At 37.3% G+C, this 16,167-nt stretch overlaps 1 pseudogene; it reads right to left on the bottom strand.

Annotated features, from left to right (window-relative positions):
* LOC129394900 (phosphoglucomutase-like protein 5) overlaps window positions 1–16,167 on the bottom strand; it is a 71,520-nt pseudogene that overhangs the window by 28,857 nt on the left and 26,496 nt on the right.

The following is a 16,167-nucleotide window of genomic DNA, read 5'->3' on the forward strand; positions in this document are numbered from 1 at the left end:
AAAGTTGCTATTTATACATGTTAAATTTGAGTTGTCTATAACAGATCTGTCTACTGATATCAATTTGGCTATCGAACTCAGGAGTAAAATTTTGTCTAAAGGTAAAAGATGAAAATTAGAAGTGCCTAAAACTGACAAAGGTTCTAGTATCTAGATCATCCAAGGAACTTCTGCAAATTCATCAGACTAAAAAGAAGAACCCTAAATAGAAAAAAAAAAATGGTCAAAGGACAGGAACAGGCAATTAATAGAAAAGGAAACTCCCAAATTTCTCAAGCATATGAAGAGATGCTTAAACTCATTAGTAATGTGAGACATGAAAAATTAAAATTGCAATGGTATGTTACTCTCTATCTAGTCTACTGGATAAAAATTAGAAAGTTAGACAACATGAAGTGTTGGCCTGGATTTGAAGATGCAGGAACTTAGAGACTGGTTGGAGAAGCAGGCAAGAGATGGGCATTCTGGAGTGCAATCTGACAGTATTTGGTTAAAATTGACTACATTAAGTATAGACACCCCCTCTGGCCCAATAATTCTGCTTCTGAATACACGTGTTGAAGAGATTCTCACACATATCCACAGGGTGCCTGTGCAGCAGTATTCACTGTGATAGGAAGTGAGAAGCAGTCAGTGTTCATTGCTGAGGGAATCAAGGGCAAAATATCATGGATGCACTCATGGACAAATAAGCAGCAGTTTGAAGCAACACCCTAGATGGATGTACAGCCATCAAGAGGATCTTAAAGTGTGGTCTTTAGTGGAAAAAAAGGTAAGAAATCAAATACAATCTCTTATATAGTACTAGTCATATTAAGTAAAAATATATGCAAAAAATATATACACAAAACCCAATAAACACATTTTTTGTGGTTGTCTATGGTGGGGCAGTCAAACAGACAGAAAAGAAGTGCATTATCATTTTTAAAGTAATAAGAAATGAGCCTTCAATCAGACCAATTATTAAAGGATTGTTCAATGATGAGTATGATTAACTCGACTCTCTATGCCTGAAGTCCAAAAAAGAGGGAAGAAGGTGAGACTAGGAGATAAGCAAGTAGAAATAAGCAAAAAGATGGGCCATTGTGCCATTTATGCTGGTGGCTTCTTGTCCCCTTCTACCCCAAAATCCCCACTTCATCAAATGCCCTGTTCTCTTCCCCAGGAGGCAGAACTCCATAGGCTGCCCTCTGGCTTCCAGTGCGGTTTGGTTATAGGAGGCACCAGCAGGAGGTTGGAGGGTGAGAAGAGACAAGTTGGGGCATTTCTCCCCCCTGCCAAGTTCAGCTCTTTTCTGACCACCCACTTTTCACAACTCCAGACCTCACTAGGCTGTGGTCACCCTGACCTCTCCCCTGGACCCTTCTTAGTCCTAGGGGTGTTAACAGCTTCACGCTTTGGCTAATGCTAAGCTACCTCCCCATTCCTTCTTGTGTTTTTTGGTTTCCTTAACCTCATCCGTTCCTTAGACCAGGTTATTAAGTTACAATTACTAAATTCTCTTTAGTAAGACCTTTTTGAGGGTGCCATCTCTTTCCTGCCTTGATCCTAACTGAATCAGCTATACAGAGTTTCAGGGCAATAACTTACAGGATAAAGGGCTTTCTTCTTTTTTTCTTTTATGTTAATATAGGTTACATTTGAACATATTTATCTGCTAAAGCAAAATAATTCCCATCATTCTATAGCAGAAGCAATGTATGGGAGACTGAGTAATTACATATGAGCTCACATCACTATCTCTTCCACCACTGTCATCCATCATGACTGATCTGGGAGATGAAACAGCACAGATCTAAAGGACGTGGTAAGAATTGAGATCACCAGAGATCAGTAGATACTTGCATACTTGCAGGATTAACACTGTCTGGATTCCAACGATCAGCTGAGTATGTTCAAGATAAAGCTATAGTACATATTTTAGATTGGGGATTGGCAACAAATAGCTGTAGACTACCTTCTGAGGAATAAGTGTTTTCACATGTGTGGGTGTCATTTCTAATCCCAGCATCACAGTCAGGTCCAGATACCTGTTTCTGATCTTTGGTCCTATGCTTAATCTCCTCCAAGAGTCCTCCCCTGGATCTCCTATCTAAGCAAGATGCTCGATGCCCACCAATGAGTACTGCACCAAGTTCATTTCCACTAGCCTGTGTTACAATTTGTGTTTCTGTATGTTTCCCTTACTTGTTATTCTTTCTCTTCCCCATTAGACTGAAAGCACCGCCACGGGGACCATGTCTAGGACATAGGAGGTCCTTAATAAATATTTCTTGAGTGGATAAATGGTGAACCATAGGGGTGGCATAAGAGCAAATAGAGGGTAGATGAGCACTAATCCATTCACCACCCTGTTTATGGGTGGTGGACCTTGGATGGCCTTTTTCATAGTCAAAACATACTTTTTAGATCTGGCTTCTTGGGATGTATGCAAGGATGCTAGCCGCGTTTGAGACTGTAAATATGTCTAGTGAATAGGGCTTCAGGCTGTGTGTGTTTGCCTTGTTTTGCACAGAATTCGGCACAGCCCCAAGCACAGATGGGTGCTTCATAAATACTGTTGAAGGATGATGACACAAAGGATTATTTAATACCTCTACATGGGGTGGAGACGGACCTCAGGCCACAAACATACTTTCAATGTGTTTTACTTCTGAAATCATTTGAACCAAAATATTTCAGCAACACAGATTCATCTGCGACCACAAATCAGACACATTTAGAATGACAAAGCCCCAAAAGAATGCCATTTTCAAGGCTGAAACTGTATTATTCTGGGCTAAATGGAATCCTTGTTTTAGTGACACTGTAAGAGTAGAAATTAAAGACACTGAAAATCTTCCCTTGGGGAACCACAATTATCTGTGAACAATGAAAGTTTGTCTGAATAATTCATCAGCCTCAAGGGTACAGGCCTCCCCTTATTCTGGAATCCCAGGAGTTTAGGCAAGTGTGTCATTTAATGGGTCTCAACTGTGTCCTCAGTTGTTATTATTCCAGGGCCTGGCATTTATGGGCACATTCCTATAATTTTACTAATTAAAAAAAATAAGCTATATGGGAAACCACTGTCAAGGTCGAAATTTTGAAGCTGCATTGATTTTACCCAGGAAGAAAGAAGCTTATAAAGTGTCCATCATGAGAATCCACCTGGGACCTACACAACAGATCAAATACCCAGAACAAATCACCACGTCAGAGCCCCACAGAATTCTGATTCCCAACCAGCAAGCATGAATAATCCTTTTAAATGGTCACTTACATATCAGAACAGGTCCTTTGTGAAATTTCTAAGCAAGGCCTCTGGTTTCTGACTGAAACAGAGATTTATTGAGAAGGAGGGGTAAAGTGAAATCAAGAACTGCTGGGAAATTTCCACAAGAAACAAGGACAAATGGTTTTTGTTGTCAGAGTAAAACCAGCCTCCCCTAGCCATGGTTTGGAAAGTTATTTGCTAGCCCACAGGGGACAATATTCTCAGCTGGTTTATCAGGGACCCTTTTGATCCAATTATAGTTATTGGGCAGATACAGTAGTACCCTATTATCAGAAGACCTAGTTTCAAATCCTGAGTCAATTTCTAATTCACTGTGTGACCTTGTACAAGTCACTTAAGCTCTCTGATCATTGGTTCAACATCTTTAATGAGGAGAGTAATGCCTATCTCAATTACCTCATAAAATTATTGCAAAGATCAAGTGAGTTGATATGTTACAAATTATTTCTAAATTATAAGATTCTGTATAAGTGGAAGGGTTAAATATACTCCCATATTATTAAATACCCTACATATCACTCAGGATCCTATATGACTCTGAGTTCTCAATTTCTAGAAATGGTCCCATTTTTGCTTTGTTCCCTACAATTCTACGGAGTCTTTTTTTTTTTTAAAGGAAGGGTGTAGGCAAATGTAAATGGGAGAAAACATGGAATCACATACCACTCTTTGGTGCTGCTAGGCAAGAATTTTAAACTGAGTTTAGTTCACCATCGTGGACTTAAGGTCCATATCACCTCAGGGAGACAAGTAGAGTGGGAGACATCCAAAAGGTAGGTGATTCTTCTCCCCTCTAGTGAAGAATACAAGGTCAATTTACAAAAAAGCACCAGCAGCAAATAATTGGAAAATTAAATTCATAAAACATTTATAATAGCATCAAAATAAAGAAAATACTCAGAAATAAATTTAACAAAAATTGTATAGGATCTCTACATTAAAAATTTTGAAATACATGTAAGAGAAATTAAAGAAAACCTAAATAGAGAGATATACCACATTCATGGATTGGAAGATTCAAGATTATTAAAATACTATTCTCCCCAAATGGCTCTATAGATTCAACATAATCCCAATCAAAATCCCAGTAGGCTTTGGTAGAAATTGAGATGTTGGTTCTAAAATGAAATAAAATGCAGAGGACCTAGAATATATAATTTCCCTTTAATTTGACAAAGAAGAAAAACATGTTGGGAAGCTCACCTAATTTCAGTGTAATATTTACATACGAATCAACAAATGGATCAGGGGTATAGAATAGAGAATCCTGAAATAGATCTACATATATATGGTCAACAGATTTTTAATAATGGTGCCAAGGCTATTCAGGGGAAAGAAAATTCTTTTTTAAAAATGGGATTGGAAAAACTGGATAAGGGAAATAAGTGAACCTCGACCCCTACCTTATACCGTGCTCAAAAATTAATTCAAAATCATTCTAGACATAAATGTAAAAGTTGAAACTGCAATGACTCTAGAAGAAAATATAGAGAAAATATCTCTCTGACCTTGGAGGAAGCAAAAATTTCTTGTAGTTGACAAAGACATATATAATAATCATATAATCCATTAATTATAAGAAAAATAAACTAGACTTCATCAAAATTTAAAACTTCTGCTCATCAAAAGATACTAATAAGAAGATTAAAAGTAGCCAGGTTCAGTGGCTCATGCCCATAATCCCAGCACTTTGGGAGGCTGAAGCAGGGGGATCACTTGAGGCCAGGAGTTTGAGACCAGCCTAGGCAACATAGCAAGATCTCATTTCTACAAAAAATGTTTTTAAAATTAACTGGGTATGATGGCGCATGTGTAGTCCTAGCTACTCAGGAGGCTGAGTTGGGAGGATTGCTTGAGCCTAGCAGTTGAAGGTTACAGTGAACTATGATCGTACCACTGCACTCCAGCCTGGGCAACAGAGTGAGACCCTTTCTCTAAAATAAACAAATAAATAATTTTTATGTCATCTGAAACTAAGATCATACTGAAATTTTCCCTCAGTGTCTCCAGAATGTCTTTTTTGAATGGTTTGCCCAATGTAGTATCTCATTTAGAACCACATGTTATGGCCCTTCAGTATTTTTGTTGTTGTTGTTGTTGTTGTTGAGACAGAGTTTCACTCTTGTTCTCTTGTTGCCCAGGCTGGAGTGCAATGGCATGGTATCGGCTCACTGCCACCTCTGTCTCCTGGGTTCAAGCGATTTTCCTGCCTCAGCCTCCCAAGTAGCTGGGATTACAGGCGTGCGTCATCACACCTAGCTAATTTGTCCCATAGAATCTCATCTTCTGGATTTCGTGGCTATTTTTTCATGGTGTTGATTCATTCATAAGGTAAATTTTATATACAGTGAAATGCATCTTATGGGTACAATTCAATGAGTTTTGAAAAGTGTGCACATCCATGTAACCACCACCCAGATTAAGACACAGAACATTCCCGTCACCTCAGAATGTTTCCCGGTGCCTTCTTCCTACCCCTCATACAGTAACATTGTAATAATTTCTATTGCCACATATATGTTTACCTGTTCTGAAACTTCACATAAATGGAATTATATATTATGTATTTGTTTGTTACTGGCTTTTTATCATTTAATTTTTTTTATTCATCCACACCCACTGCATGTGTCAGAATTTCATTCCTTGTTATTGTGTAGTATATGAATATATAAATATATCACAATTTATTTTTGCAATCTCCTGTTGATGGACATTTGTATTGTTTCCAGTTATTAGCTATTATGAATCATGCAACTATGTATATTACTACACAGGTCTTTTCTGGACACATCTCCATTATTTTTGGGTAAATATTTAGGAATGGAATGTTGGTCAGCTGTAGGCTCCATTTTACAAGAAACTGCCAAACTGTCTTCCATTCTACACTTTTGTTTGCAAGGTATGAAAGTTCCGGTTGCTTCCTATCCTAATCAACATTTGGTGTGGGACTACAGGAACATGCCACTACACCTGGTTGATTAAAGAAAATTTTTTGTAGAGACAGGGTTTTGCTCTATTGCCCAGGCTGGTCTTGAATTCCTGGCCTCAAGTGATCCTCCCACCTCAGCCACTCAAAGCTCTAGGATTACAGGTGTGAGTCGCCACGCCTGGCCAAAATTTATTAATTCGTAGTTGGCAATTGTTGATGGAAAAGAAAAAGCAGGTTACAAGCAATGTACTTTTTGATGTCTTTGGTATTATCACAGGCAAATAAATTATATATGTATATATATTATGTATATTATATTATGTATTTTAATTATATGTGTATAACGTATATGTATAGAAAGAGATACAGTAAGGAATATAAGTTTTTCTATTAACATAGGTAACCCAAGGTAGGGGATATGATGTTTACATTCTCTTATTTGTGTTTTCTAACTTTCCACCAGGCACATACACTGTTTCTATAATAACACGTGCTGGTTGAAAATGTCAGACTCTGAAATTCAATGTTTTATATAATATAGGGTGATAGACAAGAGGGATGGATAGAGCAAGAAGAATGAAACCTAATAGGGTTAGTTAGAGCCCTACTGAGTGAACCTCTTGTTGGGTATTTTCTATGCACTGTCTCGTTTCATTCTTACAATAAACCTATGAAGTATCATTTTTCTATTTGTACAGCGCTAATAAGGCTATAAGTTAGCATTTGAACATAATATAATCTGACCTCAAAACCCATGCTTTTTTCCCCTCACTTATACATACATACTTTCAGGTTAATAAGTTCTGTTGCTAAACATTTATGTAGTATTTACTATGTACCAGGCACCATGTTAAATGTTCTACATGAAGCACCTCATTTGTACTTCATGACAATCCATATAAAGATATCACTATTATTATCCACATTTTACAGATAAGAAAACTGAGGCACAGAGACTAAATAAGTCTAAATTCCCACAGCTAGTAAGTGGCAGAACCAAGAATTAAGCTCAGGCCACCTGATTCTCCAGCTTCTACCCAGTACACTATACCGTGTTCCCATGCTTTCAACGCATTCCCAAATGGAGCAGGGGAGAATAAGCGCCAGCAACCAACAAAGGAGACATCGACGCCAAAGGTCTACCATAAAGTTTTTCACGGTGACATCCTTGCTTACCTGTCCAGGGCCATGCTGGTTGGCATACTCCTCCCAAACCCCCATCTGACGGAAACATGGAATGCAAGAGAGGTTGGCAGCAATGATGGCCAGGGAGTCAGAAGGGCTCACAAAGAAGCCATTTTGGCCTAGGATCATATAACAGTCCTGTAGGAAGGAATGCGTAAAAATGATCGGAGAGAAGCATCTGCTAGCAGCCCATTCCCATAATCATCACGATCCACTTTACTGCCGTCTTATATTTAACAATCTAACAACTTGAATGAGGCCAAAGAGAACATGGGAAACATTCTTCGAAATCTGAGTACCAAGGGCCCAGAATCTTGACACACCAGGAACATGTTCCACCTGTTGAAATGTGGCTCAAGCTTTAGAAGCCCCCAAATACCTAACTCTTTCTTTCTCCCAAACATAATAGAGAACACTGCTTCTTGCAGAAATAGCTGATTTCTTAACTTGGTGCTTTCAACAACACCAAGCTCAGGCCACCTGATAAATAAAGATTTATTTATCATAAATAAAGATTTATTGAAAAATATATATTTTTAAATAAACAACCTTTGTATGCCATAATGTAAATCTGGAACTAAGAAAAGTAATCGCTATTTAATTGCAACACTTAGTCATTAAACAGAAGGGCAGATGCAGAGCCAGTTAGGGCACACATGTCCCATACATGTTAGCTCCAGATGTGTTCATTAATTCTCTGCTTTCCAGTGCATGGCTCATTATAGGATCAAAGGGTCAGCAGACAGAGAGCTTTCCTACTTACCCCATCAGCATCAAATGCAGCTCCAAATCCATATTCTCCTCCTTTCATTGCTTCCAGAAGAGTCGTTGCATATGTCAGGTTTGGGTCAGGGTGCTGCCCCCCAAAGTCTTCCAGGGGAACACAGTTTATTGCAGAATTGGCTGCGGCCCCCAGCTCATCACACAGAACTTTTCTCACATAAGGTCCCATAACTAAAAATAGATACACAGCAATATTAAATATTTGCAGAACCTTCTCCCCAGAGTATTTTGTTCTGAATAGTACAGGAAACACCATTTAATAACCCAGAAGAAAAATATAAATTTACAATCGTTTTAAAGATACAATATAGAACAATATTTGCTTGAACTACTATTTATTGAGCATCTACTATGTGCCAGTTACTGTGGTAGGAATACAGAAGATGTATTCAATCATCTAGTTACATACATTTTTTCACCTGAAATTTTTCTAAAAGGTTGCCAGAAAGAAATCAGCTACATAATAATGATTCATTGCCTGTTGCTTTTCATGTATTAAAAGCTTTAGCTGAATATATGCAAAAGCATTAAAGGGCTCTGGCAATGTTCTTTGTCTCTGCAATCATTTGGACTCTGCCAAGTATATAATTAAACACTATAAACCACTGAAGCATATAAAAACAAGCACATTTTACCAAAATACATGCCAAGGAATAGTATTTTCCAGTTCAATGAACATTATGGAGTATGCAATATGGAGCTGCTCTGCTAGGAAATGAAGAGATCATATTGAAGGGATGCAAAGCACATAGTTTCTACATTCCTGGGCTTGTAATCTAGTAGTGGGATGAGTCAAAGCTGCAAATGAATGACTGCAGTGGTAAGACTAAACAATGCACATTGATGAAATAATTATATCCAACGGCTTCAGAGAAGCAATAACCACACATAAGGCTTCAAGGAAGAAGCAGCATTTCTGGTGGAACTTGACGGAATAATATAAAGTTGGCAAGTGTTTGGGTTTGGAGTGGGAAGCCCATCTAAATTGAAGGAACATTATGAGCAAGGGAACAGAGCCTGAGGTAGAACATAAGGCACATTTGTGGAACAGCATGTAATCCTCCTAGCTGAAATATCTGAAAGATATTGCTTTCCACTTATTTTCCACCAATACAACACACAATCCTCCAATAGTGCACATCTCTTGATTCTGCCTGCCCAGCACACATTTCCTCTTCCTCTGGATACAGCATTTGGGATTTCTATTGGAGAAAAACTCCCTTCCCCATCTCAGTTCATGGGGTCTGGGTATGGCTAAATCCCACCTCCCCAAGGCTAAGGAGGTGACCTAGGTCTGCACAATCAGCGTCCTCCATCTTCCAGCCAGAGCAATTGATTCAAAGATGGACATACAGTATAAACTAGGCAATGAGGCTGAAACCCAGAAACATTGCTCATACTATTTGGAAAAAAAGCAAAGCTGTCTTCCCTGTAGGCCAGATAATGCTAAGGCAAGAACCTGAAAGTTCTTTTCCTGAGGAATATGATCAGCCCAACAAGAAAGAACAGAACAGCCTAGCCAGAAGCCCTTAGAGTAAGGCCCATGGAGAAGACCCACAGCAGGCTCAGAGCTCCCAGCAGATTTTTAGTGCCTCATTCTTAAATATGCCAGAAAGCCAAGGATCACCAAAATTTTGAGAAATGTATTTGAGATGAGGTGAAAATAAACAAAAAGAGAAACCTGGAAGAAACAAAAATTATACAGGGAGAAGAAAACTTTTTAAAATATATCAGTAATATCCTAATAGAGATTAACAAGATAGAGTAGAATGGCTAAAATGGAAAAGACTGACAGTACCAAGTATTGGTGAAGATACAGATAAACTGGAGCCCTCATGCATTGCCAGTGGTGCAAATGGAACAGGCATTTTGGAAAATGATTTGGCCATTTCTTATAAAGGGAAACATACACGTATCATGTGACTCAGCAATCCCATTCCTAGCTGTTTACCCAAGACAAATGAAAACATACAGACTTGTTCACAAATGTTCACAGTATCTTTCTTTACAATAGCCAACAACTAGAAGAAAAAGAAATCTAATTTTCATTAACCAGTGAATGGATAAACAAATGGTGGTATATCGACAACACAATAAAATTGTATTCAGCAGTAAAAGGAACAACTACTGATACATGCAACACCAAGAATGTATATCAAAATTATTATGCTGAGTGAAAGAAGCTTGAAGCAAAAGGTGACATATTGTATGCTTCCATTTATATAACTTTCTGGAAAATGCAAAACTATGGGAGCAGAAAGCAGATGAGTGGTTGCCAGGGGCTGGGGATAAGGGGAGAGGTTTGACTACAAAGGGCTGCAAAAAACTCTTTGGGGTGATGGAAATATTCAATCTTGATTGTGATAGTGGTTACATGACTGTAAATGTTCGTCAAATCTTATCAAACTGTATACCTACCAGGAGTGAGTTTTACTGTGTATAAATTATACCTCAGTAAACCTAAGTTTAAAAAGATATGGTATCCATGAAACATAACTAGGATGTGTTTTTACAAGAGAGAATCTTTGGAAAATACAAACAAAAGTTTTGGGAAATTAAAAATATAATGGTAGAACTAAAGGACTGGAAGATAAAGTCAAGGAAATTTCCCAGAAAGTAGAACAAAATAAAGAGATGAAAAACTGGGGAGGAGAAGTGGAAATAGAATAATTAAAGGATCGATTCAGTAGTAAAAATAACCAGAATGGTTACTAAATAGTAATTCAAAAACTTTTCCAGAATTAAAGGACACAAGTGTTCAGACTGAAAGGGTCCATCAGGTGTCCGATATAATAAAGATAGAGTCCCACACTAAGATCCATTATTGTAAAACAGAGGAACACTGAAGATAAGTCAAATGTCCTAAAAGCTTCCAGAGAAGAAAAAGGAAAGACAATGGATTAAAAATCAAAATAGCACTGGATTTCTCAAGTTTAATATAATAGCTATAACACAGTAGAGCAATGCCCTCAAACTTCTAAAGAAAAATAACATCCAACATAGATTTCCATATCAGTCAAATATTAATCAAGGGCAAGTGTAGAATAAAAGGCCTTTTCAGATACACAATACACAAAATATTTACCTACCATGAGCTTTCTCTCACTGAGCTCCTGGAGAATGTGTTCCTCCAAAATGTGCGAGTAAATCAAGGTGTCAGACAAAGAAACCAGGGGACAGGACATTTAACATAGGAGATGTGTAAAAAGAATTACTACCGTGGTGATAAAGGGAGATTTCATGATGACAGCATGCTCAGAGAGCAACCAGGGCAGAGTGGGGCAGATCAAAGTCTCCAGGAAAATGAAGTGAAGGAAGATTTAGACACTAGGGGAGAGCTTGAGGATTAAGAGTGGTAAACATACTTGATTAAAAGCAAGCAATGAGAAAACAAGATAATTGCTGTTTCCAAGGAAATCAAAAAGTTGTACTGTAAAGGAAATATAATTATAGCATATTGCATGGCTCAGCAGTGTTGTGGTAATGTAAACACTAGACAATGATCTTACCAAACTGATGATATAATTAGGGAAGCATGCTAGGATTCCCTAACTGGTGGGTGGAAAGGGTGGGGGGAGAGGTGGGTGGTGGGTGGAGAGGGTGAAAAAGAGCTGCAGCTCCAGTTCCTGTAGTATGAATTCAGTAATGCTCAAAACTGAAAAATCAACAAGGGTCTGTATATTCATAATATTTAATGATAGGGAGATAAATACAAAAAAGAAACAGCTGAAAAAATGGAAAAATTTAACTCTGGAAGGTAACAAATTGGGGGAAGATAGGAATTGGGTACAGATTTTTTTCACAATAAATCTTGAACTATTTATTTGACTGTTTAAACTATGTCATGCATATGATCAAATAAATAACAGTTTTACTATACTCCACACTTGAACATGCATAGCCTCAAACTCATTTGTTCAACTTTTGTTTTCATTTACCTCCAAAGACAGAAATAAGGGTCCTGAAGTTTTCCAGAGCATTCCAAATATCTGAACATACACATGTTGTGTGAATATCTATGAATCCAACTTTCCTCTTAACCTCTGAAACCCAACAGGTGTAGAGGTCTCAATATTTCCTGCCCACTGATTTGGAGAAAATCACAAGCTTACCTCCATGCATTGTGTCAACGCGAATCTTCAGTTGGCTGGGCCCAGTCAGCAAACTCTTGATGGCATGAAAGTCAAAGATGGTCCGAAGGAGGTTAAGATAGATATCCACTGGGTCCACTATTTCCACTAAAGATAGAAAAACAAAGGAAAATGTCATTGACTGTACCCATGAAAGATACTTGGAAGCATAAAAAGAATCACTACCTTAACAGCATGAAATTCTGGTCACAAGCCCATCATATCCCTACACATGATGTGGGAAGCGAAGTGCCCATTTGTTGACAAAAATCACAAATCAGGGCACAATCAAGATACTACAAGCTTTTCAGGTGCTCAATGGGTATAAATGATACCAAGTTATAAATTCTTCTTTGCAAGGAAAATATCAACCACAAGAATAAATTAAGATAAAAATGTGCCCTGTGACTCCTGCTCCCACTTCCCCTCCCAAAACAATGCACACAGCCCACATCTCAATGTGTAGAGGCATTTTGGCATATCCGGTTGCCTTTCTTGTGGGGGCTGGCCAAAGACTGACTCAGCTGGTATGAAACAAATCAGCAAGTGACCTCAGTAGTGACCCCTATTTTCCAAATGCCATTGTGCCTACCAGATTCGAGTGCAGAATTGGGGATGAATACATTCCTGGGTTTGCGTGAAATCTCATTCATGCCCAATCTAGCACCCAATTTCCAAGTGAATGGCAAATATCTAGAAGTTCTCATTAAACACAAATGCTTTCCAGTATCTAGCACCACCCAGTAACCAAGAATCCAAAAAGTTTTATTCATTTATGTGACATACCAAAAAGCTCAGAATACATTTTTCATACTTGTCAATCAGTGTATAATTAATGCTCAGAAAGTACTTTTCCAAGAAGTAGTAAATCAATTCTTTAGGTGCTAAAATTTGTCCAGGAGCCCTGCTTTTTTAAATTCTTAGCTAAATTTTGAAACTTATGTATATTGTTTTCAGCTTTTTCAAATACATACTACTTTGAAACCCTGAAATACTTTTAAACTTGCACTGAAGATATTACCAACCCACTTTCAATAATTTTTAGTAAATCCAGGTGTGATATTTCATGGATGAGATCTTAATATGCCATATAATATTATCCCTTCATCTGATCAAATACATATCTAAACATATTTTTTCTTATACTTAAGTCAATATAATCTATGTGTTCATTCAAATATAATTATATTTGTAACATGGATACTTTTAAATTATCTTTTTACATGAGGAGCATAATAATCTACGAAGTAATTAAAAATTAACCTGTATAAAGTGTACACCTGACAATGGTTAAAATGGTAAATTTTGTTATGTATATTTTACCGCCATAAAAAAATTAATCTGTAAGACAAAAGGTTATGCCCTGAGTACTTTGGAAGTTTTACTCACTCTACATTATAGGATAATGTTTTTGACAATTTCATTCTGGCTCTTCAATTCTTGAACCACTTGCCTAAATACATTTGGTATTTACAATAGGTAACACACAGTACCAAACAAATGTGAAAAACGAGGGAACAAGAAGTCAGTAAAAATTGAAAGTTCACATCATATAGTTCATGCTCTTGACACTTTAAAGTGAAATGCAGAGGAATTATTTGTTCCTAATTAACTCTAGCTTTGCTCAACACTTGAACCAGCAAGAATACAGCACATAAATTATCCCAAACGATTATCTCCAAATTCTTGGAAGCCAGGGAATCCCTCTACCTATCTCCTGGTATCAGTAACATTTTTAGAAAACTCATTCAACTAGCAATGTGGCTGCAGCAATGAGCCTGAATGAGAGCCCACGAAGATTCGGGTCTCTTGGACAACTATAAAAATTGTGAAGATGCCAAAAATAAGCCTAGTCCTTCCAACCATATGTATTCAACATATTGAAATCATTTTGCTTAATATAATGTACCCCTTGCCTTTAATTGTCCGGCCATCCCATGCGTGTGCACACATATGCCTATGCATTCTCCCAGCTAGATTAGCAAAAGCAGGCACTGTTGCTTCCAGTGAGTATCATGGCTCTCTGTAAATTTCTGCTCATTACCTAAGCAAACAACTGACTCAAAACTTCTCAAGAAAGATTTGGTAACATTGGGCAAATACTGTGACCCCCACACAATCCATTTTAATCTTCTCTATCCCTAAAATATCACATGGACACAAACCAGGTATTTCCTCTTTTGGGCTAAGTTAAATTACTTCTAAAATGAGGATACCATCTTAACACAAACTGCATTCAAGCTTATAGAAGCACTAAAAAAGTAAAACATGTTAGATCTATTGCTATTCTATGCCTTCTAGGAAAAAGCAATATGATAAAATACGGGGGAAAATGTTGTATATATACATGTTATTAATGTTGTTGTCATATGGTCTAAAATTAATCTATAAAACAAAAAGCTATCTTCTGAATACTGTAGAAGTTATATTTGCTTTACAATATAAGATAATATTTTTGACAATCTCATTTTGGTTCCTTAATTTTTGAATCACTTGCCTAAATATATTTGATAGTTACTGAATTCCTTTGTAAAATCTCCTAACACAGTGCTTGGTATAGGGCAGGTGATCAATAATTATGCATTCAATAAGCTGATGCGTAATTATTCCAAGCTTGGTTATGGCTTGGAAAAGAAACTCCTACCTTTCATGAGAAATTTAATAACCCATTGACTTGTTAGGTTTCTTCTTAACTAAGGCATTCCAGCATCTTCACCTTAATTGTTTAGACAAGTTTTGGCAATTCACAGCCTATTTTTGGAATGCTATAATGAAGTCAACCATAAAACTTTTCCTATGTTGAAAATGATATCGAGTTTGGGAAGTGGTTTTTGAAAGTTTCCAGTTCTGAATATCTTGGCTGCTCTCATGTCTTCTCTCTACACCATATTAAGTTTACACACATTTATCGAGTCACCCCTGAGATTAACAATGCAATAATTTTCATGAGTTTACTTCCCTACAGAAACCAGTCAGCCCCATCCACATAGTTACTCTGACTTCTTCAAAATAAAATCTCTGTTACCTCTAAATGGTTTGAATTTGTTCTCTAGGTCAAATTCTTGTCTTCCTAGTCGAGATAGGTCGATTCGGAGATCAGCACATATAGCATATTCCTCAATCGTTTTGCTGATTTGGTAGATTTTGTCTGAGACAATATTGGGTGCAGGACCTAAAATTTGAACACCAAAAATACATGTTTTTGAAAGTCTCGTGAGTTTCAAGCAGTGAAATGTTACCATCCTCCTCCACCAGGCAGAGAAAGATTCATTTGTTCTCTAAACAATGATCAATGGTTCACAGTTCAATTAGCCTTGATATTTCTTATACTGTACTCATCCACTGCGGGGGAAATTTGATCAGCCTCACCTGTTCTATGTAGACTAACAACCCATATGTTTGTTTGTTTGTTTTAATCTACTTCTAAGCAATGACACATCTTTCCTAAAAATAGTTTCACACCTGCCAGGGAAACCTGGTTACATAATCAGCTTTATTCAGGTTATGAGACACAAACAGGATATGCATTTGACAGAAGTGAGGGATTCCAGATTTCCATGCAGCTTCCCCAGTGCATCTAGAAGAGGAAACTATGCTTTCTATTCCCAGCTCTGCTACCTAATTGATGTGTGAGCTTAGCAGGGTAAGTTAATTATTTTCCCCAACTCACAATCTCTAGTCACTTCCAAAATGAAGCTCAACTAAAAATATATGATGCATTTCCTCGGAAGGCCAAATTGACAAGTAGTATTAGACTTTAAATAAATTGAACATGAAATCAATACTTGTTCGCCTTTTGGGGTTTTGCTTTTTTTTTTTTTTTTTTTTTTTTACCTTGTATATCTTAATGCAAGCCATTTCAG

This window comes from Pan paniscus, chromosome 21 (assembly GCF_029289425.2).
Source record: "Pan paniscus chromosome 21, NHGRI_mPanPan1-v2.0_pri, whole genome shotgun sequence".
Classification (NCBI taxonomy): domain Eukaryota; kingdom Metazoa; phylum Chordata; class Mammalia; order Primates; family Hominidae; genus Pan; species Pan paniscus.